We start from the raw sequence: 13,737 nt of genomic DNA, 5'->3' as shown, positions 1-13,737 counted from the left end.
TTTCCCAGAGAGGGGCTTTCCTTTGGTGAGGAGCGTCAGGGAATCTGTTTCTCTACTTTTGACTGTACTTTATCCCAGGCAGTGCATGCAAAGAACCCTTGCTTTCACTAGAGATGTGTGCACAGTGTAGCCTGAGCTGGGGCTCTGTATGAAAGGCACTCTTGTTAAAATTCTGCTTACTCTGGCCTCCAGTGACCCAGACTGACAGAACACCTCTATTACAAGAGAGCTACCCTGGGCAGAAAGGACGCGTAATGCCCTGGGCCCTTTGCTGGCTGGTGCTCACTTTTGTGGCTGGTGTCACAGGTCGTTGCAGTGAGGTTCCACCTTTGGCCATGTGGGGGAGCTCACGTGCCACCACTCACACTCCATCCAGGAGGCAAGTTTAGTGCCAAATGTCATCTCTTTGTTTTATGCTCTGCCTCTCTGGCTTCTTAGCGTTCTCATCTGTTCTTTAAGGACTCAGTCCTCTGAAGTTTCAAAATCAGAGAGAAAGGGGCCTTGCATGCCCCGGGAGAGAGGGTGAACATGCTTTGTGTCACCATGCTGAATAACAGTGAGTCACTGCCCAGCCTGAGCTTAGAATGTCCTGTTCTTACCCAGAAGAGTGACTCGCCTGTATCTGTGGGGAGTTAGTTGCACAGGGGAGGCCAGTGTGGGGAAATACCAAAGATTTCCTTTCCGGAAGCAAGCACTAATAAAACCTCATTGGAAAGGTTGGCGGGAGACATTGTCAGAGTTCTTGGCATGCACCTGTGCGTGCCCTTTCCCCTTCTGCCCCAGAGTTAGGAAGGAGTGATGCTCAGAGTCAGGACCACCGAGACTGCTGCTCTTCAGACCCTGTGGTCCATCATCCACGGCAAGCAGTCACATAATCTGTGTCTTGAGTCACAGGAAGGAGTTCTCAGCCTTAGAACCTGGGATACCCTCAATTTTCTGTTTTTCATTAAAAAAATTGTTGCTTGCAAATCACTTATGCTGAGTTGATAACAGTGTGAAGAACACGCCTTTGTCAGCTTGCTGCCTGTCAGGAAGTGGGGATCTGAGGCTGGGAAGAGGGGATGGGTGTCCAGGTCCCTGGGGAGAGGGGCATGGATGGTCACTTGTGTCTGGGACACAGCCTTCCCTCCCTGAAGTCCACTTCCATGCATGCTTCCCCAGTGAAGTGAGGTCCCCGCAGCTGTGGGGACCTCTGACCTTGCAAGCATTCACCCTGTGCTAGCTCAGAGCCCCGGTGGATGCTGCTGACTGCATCCCCATCCCTCCCTTAGGGAGGGAGAGGGAGGGAGGAGGAAACAGTGGAAGCAGAGGCCTGCCCCTTGCTCAGGTGGCTCTTGTGTGTCCTGGGCTGACAATAGCACACCTTGTCCTGCTGACAGGCCAGTTTGCTGCCGGTGGGACCTCAGTGACTGATGATTTGAAACGAGTCCAGTGGCAGCCAGAAACTCTGTTAGGTTCTAGAGCCCGTTCCCAGTACCCACAAGGGCCTCACGTGGCAGTCAGGTTCCCTGAATGGGCCCATGATTCCTCCGTGGGAAGAATGTAGGGCATGTGAATGGCAGAAGGAGCCCTTGGGGTGACATGCCAGTTAACATCTCCAGCACAAACATTGCAGCTGGATGTCACAAGCTAGATCTGATTTCCAGTCCTGGGCAAGTGTTCTTGCTAATTAATTGTGCGCTAAATGGTCCCAACTTCTTAATTTCTGCTTCTTTTTCTTATGATTAATTTTTTTAGTTTTATGTGCATTGGTGTTTTGCCTGCATATGTGTCTATGTGAGGGAGTCAGATTGCCAGAGCTGGAGTTACAGACAGTTGCGAGCTGCCATGTGGGTGTTGGGAATTGAACCCGGGTCCTCTGGAAGAGCTGATAGTGCTCTTAACCACGGAGACATCTCCCCAGCCCATATTCCCTGCTTCTTATTGCCCTACAAAAATACTCTCTTTTCACTTTGGCCCCCAAATTATCTGTGTAATCAGAGCTCCCTGCCACTTCACCGATACCTTAGACCTTTCCCTCAAGGGCCTTCTCCCAGAAACGAAACCAGACTTCATCCCCCAGTTTCCCTCTTCCCCCATCCTGACAGAGAGCCAGGGGCGCATGATGGAAAAGGGAATGAAGAAGCTTCCAGAAAGCCTAAATGGGGCAAATTCTTGGAATTTAATTTTCAGGAACTTTGTATTTTGTTTCCTACAAAGTGTGTACAGCCCCACAGAGTGGCCCTGCGGCAGATCCCCAGAGTGGCCCTGAGGCAGATCCCCAGCTGTATTTTTTTCTTAACAGCTGGGGCTCCCTCAGTCTACTGGTAGAAAAACTACCTGGCAACATCCAGTGTCAGGGAATGAGCCACAGGTGGTGGGGGGAAGTCACATTGGTTGGCCAAAGTGGTCAGCACATGCCTGCCCCGGGAATGATGCTCCAAATGAACCAAGGGTCTGAACGGGCTGCTGTCCCCAGATGTCACAGACTGCACAGGTCATGAGGCTTTCTGCAGGCCACACTGGAGAAAGCAGGCCTTTCTGCTCCCTGCGTTCCTCTCCCCAGCCCCCAGCTCTCCTGGGGCAGTTCTGCACCCCAGTGTCTCAGCCCCCAAGGTCGTGCTGTGTGTGGCCCAGGGACCTTGAAGACATGCTCATGCCTTGGTTTGGCAGCATATGTATGGGAGAAAGGATTGCACTCAGGAGTTAGTCAGAACGCAACCCGAACCAGAACTCGGGGTGGGTCTGCACTGCTCTGTCTGGGCCCGTTTTAACTGCAGTGGTGGGGATGCCCAATTGAAGATGAGATCCGTTCCTGACTCAGCCCTGCCTGCACTTACCTTGAGCCCATCAGAGCTGGCGTTAGCTGCACCGTCGTTCAGTTGGTTGCACATATGTCTTTTGCTTGCCTCATGCTGCAGCCCACGTGGGCTCTAGACACAAGGCTGCCCTGCCTCCAGCCCTTCCCGCTCCACAGCAGAACTGACCCTCCAGGTATCTAGGGAGTCCTTGCAAGAGTGTGGCCTCTGGGAAGGGGAGCAGGGCTCAAACCAGAATGTGTTCCTGGAAGATGCAAGGGGCAGATGTCTTCCAGGAACACCAAATCCTGCCTTCTGCAGGTTCTTCACACCTACTGCAGGCTCCTCACACCTAGAGATGGGTGTGAGGAACCCCTGAGAATCCTTCACCTCTAGCTGAGAAAGGTGTCAATTCATCACTGCTGTCACCAGCACAAGACATCCTGGCAAGTGATCTGAGGATGCATCACTGTGATCTAGCAAGCCATGGGGAGGAGATGGCTTGGATGTATTGTCCCTCCAGCCATCCCACATTGGGAGTATATTTATTTGCATCCAAGGGGATGTCCATGTCTGTGTGTGACCATGGACAGGGGCCTCAAATTAATGACACTCTGTTCATTCTTTGACCTCCAAGGGTGAGCTTTGTTAAAGCTCCGTGTTGCTTCAGTGGCTGGTGTTTTCAAGGAAGTCCATTTGTCTTTTCTGTCCCTTCCTGTCGAGTGGCAAATAATCTGCATTTGCCAAGCACTGTTGAGTTCATGAACAGCTGGGAGTTGGCATTGAGAATACAGGTGTACACCGAGTGTGTGTGTGTGTGTGTGTGTGTGTGTGTGTGGTCTCTGGCTGTGCCTCACAGAGGGCTGGTTATGATGCATTATGCTCAACTGATAGAGCACTTGCCTAACATGCAAAAAGCCCTGGGTTCCATTCCCACTGCCACATAAACTGGGCGTGATGCTATACACCTGTAATCCTAGGAGGTGGAGGCAGGAGGACCGGGAATTCACGGCTATCCTTGGCTACATAGCAAGGTCAAACTAGCCTGGATAGATGAGATCCTGTTTCAAAAAAAGCCTTGTGAATGAAAAAGGTAAGGACTAGGTTAGCTGGGAGTGAGAACACCCAAGTTGTTTCCCTCAGTGTCTCTGGGGGGGTCTGGTCCAGTTGACTCTTCCTGTGTCTGTCCACGTGGGAGAGCCGGATGAGTGGACTCCAGCAGTTACCAGGGCTGCTCCTGCCCACCCGTGCCTGCGTGAGGAGCCTGAGTCCCCAGAGACCGTTAGACTTCTGAGTCACCCTGACAAACACCAAAGGAGGAAGGATTTATTTTGACTCATGGGTCATTTTAGCCCAAGGTCACTTGACTGTGTTGTTTGTGGGCCAGAACTGAGGCAGAACGTCATGGTGTGAGCATAGTGACCCAGAAGTGGGATAGAAGAGGCCGGGAAGGGGCAAGAGACAAGCATGTCCTCCACAAGCACACTCTCGGGGACTTGCTTTCTCCAGCGAAGGCTGACCTCCTGTCGCCTCTGAGAATGCTTTCATATTATAAAGTCAGCAGGGGATTAATGCATCCGTGATGTCAGCATCTTCAGGACAGTTCTCCAAAGACCACCAGCTGCAGCCCGGCTCCCCATGCATGAGTCTGCAGACAGATTCCACACAAGGTGTCCCAGAAGGTCGCTACCATGCTGAGTGCCTGGGGGGGGTGGTGTTGTGACCCGGGTTGTGCCCTTACTCTCTGCTGGATAGAAGGGAACTGGGGGTCTGGGCCTTTGTCAGGTCAGAATGGCAGTGGGCAGTGGCATAGGTGGGAATGTCCAGGAGCAAGAATGTGGGTTTTATCCCCCCCATGAGGGAAACTCCCCCAATCTTAGGGAGACTGGCACCTGCCTCAGAGAATGAGAGACATTCAGAATAAGTGCCTTTTAAAACTTTCTGAGACTCTTTATGTTTTTGGTTTTTTTTGTATATCAAATGTAACATTGATTTTTTTTTTTAAACAATAAACTTGTTTATTTGCCAAAATCCAAGTTTCTTCCTTTGGGGGATGGAGTAAAGTGGGTTGTGAGCCTGGCTAATGTGACAGAGGAGGGGACGTGGAACAGAGTTAGTGCTTGTCAACCTGACACAGGCTAGAGTCACCTGGGAAGAGATAGATCCTCTTTTGGTTCCCTAGGGAACCTTCACACACAGAGAGAAATGCACACACACACACACACACACACACACACACACACACACACACGCATGTATGCATACACAGACACACACACAATGCACACATGCTGTGGGATGGTCTGTATGGCAAATATGTTGCTGATAAAGCTGGGAAGTGGAAGGCTGAGTCAGAGAGACACTGCCAGCTGCCACGATGAGAAACAGCATGTGAAGATGCCAGTAAGCCACGAGCCATGTGGCAAGGTATAGATTTATAGAAATGGATTAATTTAAGCTGTAAGAACAGTTAGCAAGAAGCCTGCCATGGCCATACAGTTTGTAACCAATGTAAGTCTCTGTGTTTACTTGGTTGGGTCTGAGGCTGTGGGACTGGCAGGTGACAGATTTATCCTGACTGTGGGCCAGGCAGGAAAACTCTAGCTAAAAATGGCGCCCAATGTGGGGCAAGAGTTTCCACCTAAAAACTGAGAAAAAAGATTCTAAACTGGAGCTAAAAACAGTTCCTAATTGTCTCTCTCAAATGAGTGGCAGCTGCTGGTTTGAGCTACTTGTGGGTTTCTGGTGTGCGTGCTCGACCTGCAGTATGACAGGAATGAGGCCTCTGCAAGTGGCACATTAAGCGGTGTGGTGGATTTAGCCTTTGCTAGTACAAAACAAAAAAAAAAAGAGGTTTCTGGGCTACACGCTGCTTGGATAAAAGCATAACCCACGATAGCTCCCAGAGCTGGTGGAAAACCACCATGTTGGGAAGCTGAGGTGGGCGGAGCTAGCAGCCACAGCTGCTGCAGTTTAAAGCAATAGATTCACAATAAGACAGATTCAGATGTAATAGTTTACAATGTGTGTAAAAATGTACGTAGGCTTGAAAGAGAGAGAGAAAGGAATATATACAGTTATATAAAGAAATAAAGAGTTTTTAAAAATAAAGTCTTTAAAGAGACAGTAAAGGTAGTATATAAAATAAGCCACGTAAAGATGGATATTACACAGAGAATCTGGATTGTGTTGTCTTTGGGATTCTTAACTGCAGAGAGATATTTGATTGTAAAGGAAGCTGAGTTAAACCAATATGCATATTTTAAAGATACCTTGACTTCAAAATTTAGATATAAGGATATGTTGCTTTGGAAAAGAGTCTCTGCTTTTGTTCCCACAGAAAGCCAAAGGCTATGGATTTGTTCCAGATTAAGATACATCAGGTTTGACCAGCCAAGACCCCCTGAAAGGTCTCCGATGACACCATGGCCCAGATGATCCAACATCCAGAACGGTTTGAAGGCATCTGGCTCAGACGATACAGCCTCATGAACTATTCCATAATTCTAAAATTTTCTTTGTTTCCCCATAAGATACAGCACCCTCCTCCAGCAGGAAGTAGTAAGAGAAGCTACGCCCAAATTCCCAAATTATATGTAATTTTACTTTGTTAAGGTTAAAACCTTCCTTTTTGAAAAAAGAAAAAGGGGAGGGGGGAGTGCTGTGGGATGGTCTGTATGGCAAATGTGTTGCTGATTAGTCAATAAATAAAACACTGATTGGCCATTGGCTAGGCAGGAAGTATAGGCGGGACAAGGAGGAGAATAAAGCTGGGAAGTGGAAGGCTGAGTCAGAGAGACACTGCCAGCTGCCACGATGAGAAACAGCATGTGAAGATGCCAGTAAGCCACAAGCCATGTGGCAAGGTATAGATTTATAGAAATGGATTAATTTAAGCTGTAAGAACAGTTAGCAAGAAGCCTGCCATGGCCATACAGTTTGTAACCAATATAAGTCTCTGTGTTTACTTGGTTGGGTCTGAGGCTGTGGGACTGGCAGGTGACAGATTTATCCTGACTGTGGGCCAGGCAGGAAAACTCTAGCTACACACACATACACACACTCATATACATATTTTTTTTTTCTGAGAGGTTTTCTCTGTGTATCCCTGGCTGTCCTGGAACTCACTCTGTAGACCAGGCTGGCCTTGAACTCAGTGATCCTCCTGAGTGCTGAGATTAAAGGCATGCACCACCACTGCCTGGCCATAAATAAATTTGTAAAAATTTTTATTCTTTTGGAATGCAAAATGCTACTCAGAACACAGTTGAATTTATATATCCACTATGAAAAACAACTGTGACAGAGCTAAAACTAAAAAAAAAAAAAAAAAAAAAAAAAAAAAAAAAAAAAAAAAAGAATGATTCTCGCTCATGACTCATGTGTCCTTTGGCCTATATTTCATCCTTCCTTATCACCTAATATTATTCTCTTGATCTCCTTTTTAAATTTTAGACTATATATACTGACTCCTGTTACTTATGCACACAAATACATTATAGGTTATTGTAAATGGAGGCTTTTCTCTGTCCTGTGTAGATGTAACAAACCATCTCATTAAATAAGAAACACAGCCGGGCGGTGGTGGCGCACGCCTTTAATCCCAGCACTCGGGAGGCAGAGCCAGGTGGATCTCTGTGAGTTCAAGGCCAGCCTGGGCTACAGAGTGAGATCCAGGAAAGGCGCAAAGCTACACAGAGAAACCCTGTCTCAAAAAAAAAAACGAAACACAGAGCCGATTCAGAGAAGAAAGCCAAGAGGTCAGAGCTAAGAGCCTTACCCTTTCTGCTTCAGGGATCCTCTTCAGCCAAGAGAGTTCTACGAAAAAAGGATCTACTTCCTGTGTATTTGTCTTATATAGTCTTTCTGTTCTGCTTTCTCATTGGTTGTAAACCCAAACACATGACCGCCTCATCACTGCCTGTCTGTACAGACCTCCAGGTTTTCTATGGTTGGGATTGAGATTAAAGGCGTGTGTCTCCAATGCTGGCTGTATCCTTGAACACACAGAGATCTACCTAGCTCTGTCTACCAAGTGCTGGGATTAAAGGTTTGCGCCACCGCCGCCTCGCTCTTGCTATGGCTCTAATAGCTCTGACCCCTGGGCAACTTTATTTATTAATATACAATTAAAATCACATTTCAGTACAAATAAAATACCACCATATTTCCCCTTTTCTATTTTAATAAAAAGAAAAAAAAGGTTATAACTAACAAAAGAAAAACTATATACAAAAGTACAATAACTATATACAATATATACAAGTAATGAATATCTAAACAATGTCTAGTCCATCTGTATTTGACAAATTCAGAGAAAATAATTTCATTATCCTATTTTGGTAAGTCCAAAATGTATCTAATTCACTTTCTATCCTAATTAATCTTCAACTATAACTAACTAACCTTCAACTATAACTAACTAATCTTCAACTCCCTCAGAGACCCAAGAAGGAAATAATATTAGCTAACAAAAACAGGGAGTGCATGCAAGCAACTTCCAAAAAATTTGTGAGTTGACAGAAACAGCCAGCTGCCTGGACAGTCACCTGAGGTTTCTCTGCAGTGCTGGGACATCATCTTCAGCCTATAGGCTTAGCGTATCTGACAGACTCATTTGTGAAGTAGAATGTACACAAGGTCAACAGCTCAACCTCACATTGGGTGAGAGCAGTCCATGTATCAGAAACACCTGAATTCCACTAGTGTCCTGTCATGATTCAGGATTTTAAATTCTGGAAATTGTTGATAGTTTTTTAATTCAGCTGTCCATTCTTCTTGGCTGTGTATATATGGCTTCATCTCAGCATCCCGTTCTTCTCCACATCCCTCTATCAAATGCCAGTCTACTATTGAGAGGCGTGAGCTTAATTACTCTTCAAGAATAACTGTTTCAGCTGCTGTTCCATAGCACATCAGAAGCCATCAGGCCACTGCCTGTTCAGCTGCCTTTGAAGAAAAGGCCACTGTACCTTTTGTGAATTGCGAAGGCCACTTCAGGGATGGTGCCATTTTGTCCTGGCCTCAGAAGATGCCTTTTGATAAAGCCATAACCACACTTGTTTTGGCAAGAATCAGTAGTCCTTTGTTTCATGTCCTGTCTGTCCATTTTGTCCTGTTGATTCGAGGATACTTTGTTGTCCAGTGGCTAAGTTTTGCCACAATGAAAGTTAACTCCATACGCAGTTTCTTCAATGCACTTATTTTCTCTGAAGTAGATTGGTACTGCCAGGAGCCGACATGTCTCATAGTCATAACAAAAAAGAAAAATTTTCTAAGTTACTGAAACATTTTAAATGCCATATTCTGTAGATCTCTGAAGGGTTTGAAGATGACCTGTCTATCTAAAATATATCTGCTCAATTTTTAAAACATATCTAATATGACTACAAGTTCTATTGTAATGTCTAACTACTAACTTTCATTTCTTTATATCCTAATAGTTGATAATAATAACATTCAAGGATCAGAAAATTGCATTGTTAAATGAACGGTATAAGTACAATTAGAAATATACATATAGCATTTTCTAACAATATCAATTTTAATATATATAATTTGTATACAATATAAAACAATCCAATCCAATGTAAAGTATTTAAAACTAGTAATTGTCTTTTTCTTCTTTTTTCTTTTCTTTTCTTTTCTTTTCTTTTCTTTCTCTTTTTTTAAACAAGAACCTTAAATCTAATCTCCTTTGCTTAACCTTTTTCCTAACCCTTGACAACAACTTGTAACCAACCCCCCTAAACAATGAAAATTATCCCAGACCCAAAACCCATTAAAAAGACCAAAAAACCACCCGCCCCACACCACCTCTTTGGGAATGTGGGCGTCGTATTCTTAAATTGCTTCCTGCTGGGTATGGGCGAAGGTATCTTTATCCTGAAAGAAAAATTTTAGGTTAATTGTCAAATTCTAGGAAAGGTAACTATATCCTTCATTATCCAGTCTGTGTATAATGCCAAAATTCAGGGTTTATCTCAAGTCCTTATTCAAGTAGTCTTTGAGACTGGATCATCTCAGCTGGTCATCTCAAAATTGCTCTGAGCACCTTGTAGTTGAAAGCTGATCTGTAGATGATGTTTGTCAGCTTAGTGATATTATTATTGTCCACGTGGAATTGTTGTTGTTGTGGGGCCCCATCTTCTTCCTGGAGACTTCAGTTGATGTTAGGACTGGCCGTGATTTCCTGCAGAAAACTGATAAGAGACTCGAACACAAAGACATATATATGCAGCTAATTGAAGCCTTTTTTCTAGAATTAATTAGTACTCTATATGACCATTCATATCTTAACAAAGTTTAAAATGTATATATATATATATATATATATATATATATATATATATTAATCTTGTAAATTTTGATATAAAATTTATACTTTAAGAAAAGTTTAAAGAATCAGAATAGAATCAAGGAGTTGAGATTAGTAGTAGAATAGTCCCTTAATTAACTTGGCTTTTCTCCTGTCCCATAGCAGAAGATGGCTCTTTTATTCTGGCATGATACAGGGAGTTTGCATTTTCCTTTTAACAACATGCTTGAGTTTAAAGAAGGAGAGAGCCATTCTCCAATTCCAAAGTCAGCTTTAAATTTTAATTGAACTGGCACTATTAGAAGACCAATAGTGTTAAATCTTTAGAGAAAAGCAGAAACAAACATTTAGGAAGACATAAAATTTTTTAGATAATATATACCCATATGTCGTTTCACTCTGCTTCCTGGGATAGATGATTTGTCCCTTTTCTTCAGTTGTCTCATTTGTCCTGTGTTCTTCAGATTCCTTAACCTTCATTCTCCTAAAAGACAAAAACAAAAACCTTTCCCCAAGACTAATTTTGGGGATGTTCCTTTTTGGCAAGTTATTATCTGATTAAATGAAAAGGCATGTGTTACTGGTATAAGTTAGTTTAAATTGGATGTTCATGTTGGTTGATGAACTATCACCTCTTCTAATTAAGAGGTTTCTCTTGTTCAAATCGAACCTTTATCAATTTTGATGGTACCCACAGCTTATCTTCTCCTGTAGAAATAAAAGCAAAACCTCGTCCCCAACGTAACACATACCCTGGTTTCCATTCTGAGGTCAGCACATCCTTAAAGTATATAGACTGATTTAATTCTGTAGTTTTTTCTATTATCCAATGTCTCTCTGCAGCTGTTGTTCCTTTCTCATTGGCATTAAGAAAATTCAAAGTTAATAGAGCATTATGCAGTCTATTTCTGGGGCTTTTTGTTACCCCTTGCTGTTTATTTAGCATATCCTTTAGAGTTCTGTTTGATCTTTCTATAACTGCTTGACCTGTAGGATTATGTGGTATGTCTGTAATATGCTTTATATTGTAATAAGCAAAAAAAACTGTTTCATTTTAACAGAGATATATGCTGAAGCATTGTCAGTTTTAATTTGTGTAGGTATGCCCATGATGGCCATAACTTCTAGGAAATGCAAATGCATGATTACAGAATCAGCTTTTTCAGAACTCAAAGCAGTTGCCCATTGAAATCCTGAATAAGTATCGATGGTATGGTGTACATATTTCAATTTTCCAGCCGGGCGGTGGTGGCGCACGCCTTTAATCCCAGCACTTGGGAGGCAGAGCCAGGCGGATCTCTGTGAGTTCGAGGCCAGCCTGGACTACCAAGTGAGTTCCAGGAAAGGCGCAAAGCTACACAGAGAAACCCTGTCTTGAAAAAACAAAACAAACAAACAAAAAACATATTTCAAATTTCCAAATTCTGCAAAGTGAAACACGTCCATTGTGGTGGTATTATGTTCCCCAAAATATTGTGTACCTTAATAAACTTATCTGGGGTCAGAGAACAGAAAAGCCACAAGATACTTAGGCTAGAAAATGTTAGCACACGCCTTTAATCCTAGCATTCCAGAGACAGAAATCCCTCTGGATCTCTGTGAGTTCAAGGCCACATTGGAAACAGCCAGGCATGGTGACTCACGCCTTTAATCCCAGAAAGCAGCCTTTAATTCCAGGGAGTGGTGGTAGAAAGCAGAAAGGTTTATAAGGCGTGAGGACCAGAAACTAGAAGCATTTGGCTGGTTAAGCTTTCAGGCTTTGAAGCAACACAGTTCAGCTGAGATTCATTCTGGATGAGGACTCAGAGGCCTCATTTAGTCTGAGGAAACAGGATCAGCTGAGGAACTGGCAAGGTGAGATAGCTGTGGCTTGTTCTGTCTCTCTGTTCTTCCAGTGTACACCCCAATATCTGGCTCAGGTTTAATTTTATTAATAAGAACATTTAAGATTAATGCTACAGTCCATCTGCCAGATTTCATTCCTTTGAGTACCCTTTGGGTTACATCCTGCTGGTAATGGTGTTTGATTGTAGAAGGAACAAGTAGGACATTTCTTTACTATTTCTTTGGCTTGTTGCCAGGTTATGGAAAAATCCTTTTTTAAACCTTTACTATTGACATGATGTTTTTTATGAAATTCTGAGGCCTCCAGCACATTTCCTATTAGTAATTTATCAATCTCATCATTTGCCTTGTGCTAGAGGGCCTGGTAGACCAGTATGGGATTGGATGTGAGTTATATATAAAGGATGACTCCTTTTCCTAATTGTATCTTGTAATTGAATAAATAGTGAAGTTAATTCTGAAGCATCAGGGATAAATTATGCAATCTCAATATGTAATACTACTCTTTCAGCATACTGAGAGTCAGTTACTATGTTGAGAGGTTCTGAAAAATCCATTAATACCAACAGAATAGCATACAATTCTGATTTTTGAACTGAATTATAAGGACTTTGAACCACTTTACTTAAATTTTCTGATTTGTAACCTGCCTTTCCTTGTTTGTTGGCATCTGTATAAAATGTACGAACTCCAGATATGGGTTTTTCCCATACAATTCGAGGCAAGATCCAATCAGCTCTCTTTATAAGATCAATTCTATCGCTTTTTGGATATTTGCTGTTAATTTCTCCCAAAAAATTACTGCAAGCTCTTTGCCAAGGTTCACTTTCTGTCCATAATTTTTCAATGTCCTCCTTAGTTAAAGGTATGACAATTTCTGCTGGGTCTATTTCTGCTAATTGACGAAGTCTCAATTTTCCTTTCCAAATCAAGTCAGAGATTTTTTCCACATAAGTTTTTAATTTTTTATTTGGTTTATTTGGTAAAAATATCCATTCCAATATAATATCTTCCCTCTGCATTAATATTCCTGTAGGAGAATGCCTAGAAGGTAAAATAACCAAAATGCAATCCAGCTTTGGATCAATACGATCCACGTGCCCTTCATGTACTTTCTTTTCTACCAAGGCCAATTCTTTCTCAGCTTCAGGTGATAATTCTCTTGGACTATTTAAGTCCTTGTCACCTTCTAAGGTTTTGAACAAATTATGCAGTTCATCATTTTTTACCCCAACAATAGTTCATAGATGAGAAATATCTCCAAATAATCTTTGAAAGTCATTAAGAGTCTGTAGTCTATCTCTCCTAATTTGCACCTTTTTGGGTCTAATTTTTTGTTGCTCTATTTTATATCCTAAATAATTAATAGAATCTCCTCTTTGTATCTTTTCAGGAGCAATTTGTAATCCCCAGCAAGGCAAAATTTTCTTTACTTCTTCAAACATTCTTTCTAAAGTATCTGCATTTGAGTCAGCTAGTAAAATATCATCCATATAATGATAAATTATAGATTTAGGAAATTTTTTACGTATCACTTCCAATGGCTGTTGTACAAAATATTGGCACAGAGGTGGGCTATTCAACATTCCCTGTAGGAGGACCCTCCATTGAAATCTTTTAACCGGTTGAGAATTATTATAAGTAGGCACTGTGAAAGCAAATCTTTCTCTGTCTTTTTCTTGTAAGGGTATTGAAAAGAAACAGTCTTTTAAATCAATAACTATGAGAGGCCATCCTTTTGGTAACAGAGTAGGCAAAGGAATTCCAGATTGTAGAGAGCCCATTGGCTGAATTACT

This window comes from Peromyscus eremicus, chromosome 2, assembly GCF_949786415.1.
Source record: "Peromyscus eremicus chromosome 2, PerEre_H2_v1, whole genome shotgun sequence".
Lineage (NCBI taxonomy): Eukaryota > Metazoa > Chordata > Mammalia > Rodentia > Cricetidae > Peromyscus > Peromyscus eremicus.
Note: the sequence above shows the minus strand (reverse complement) of the source record.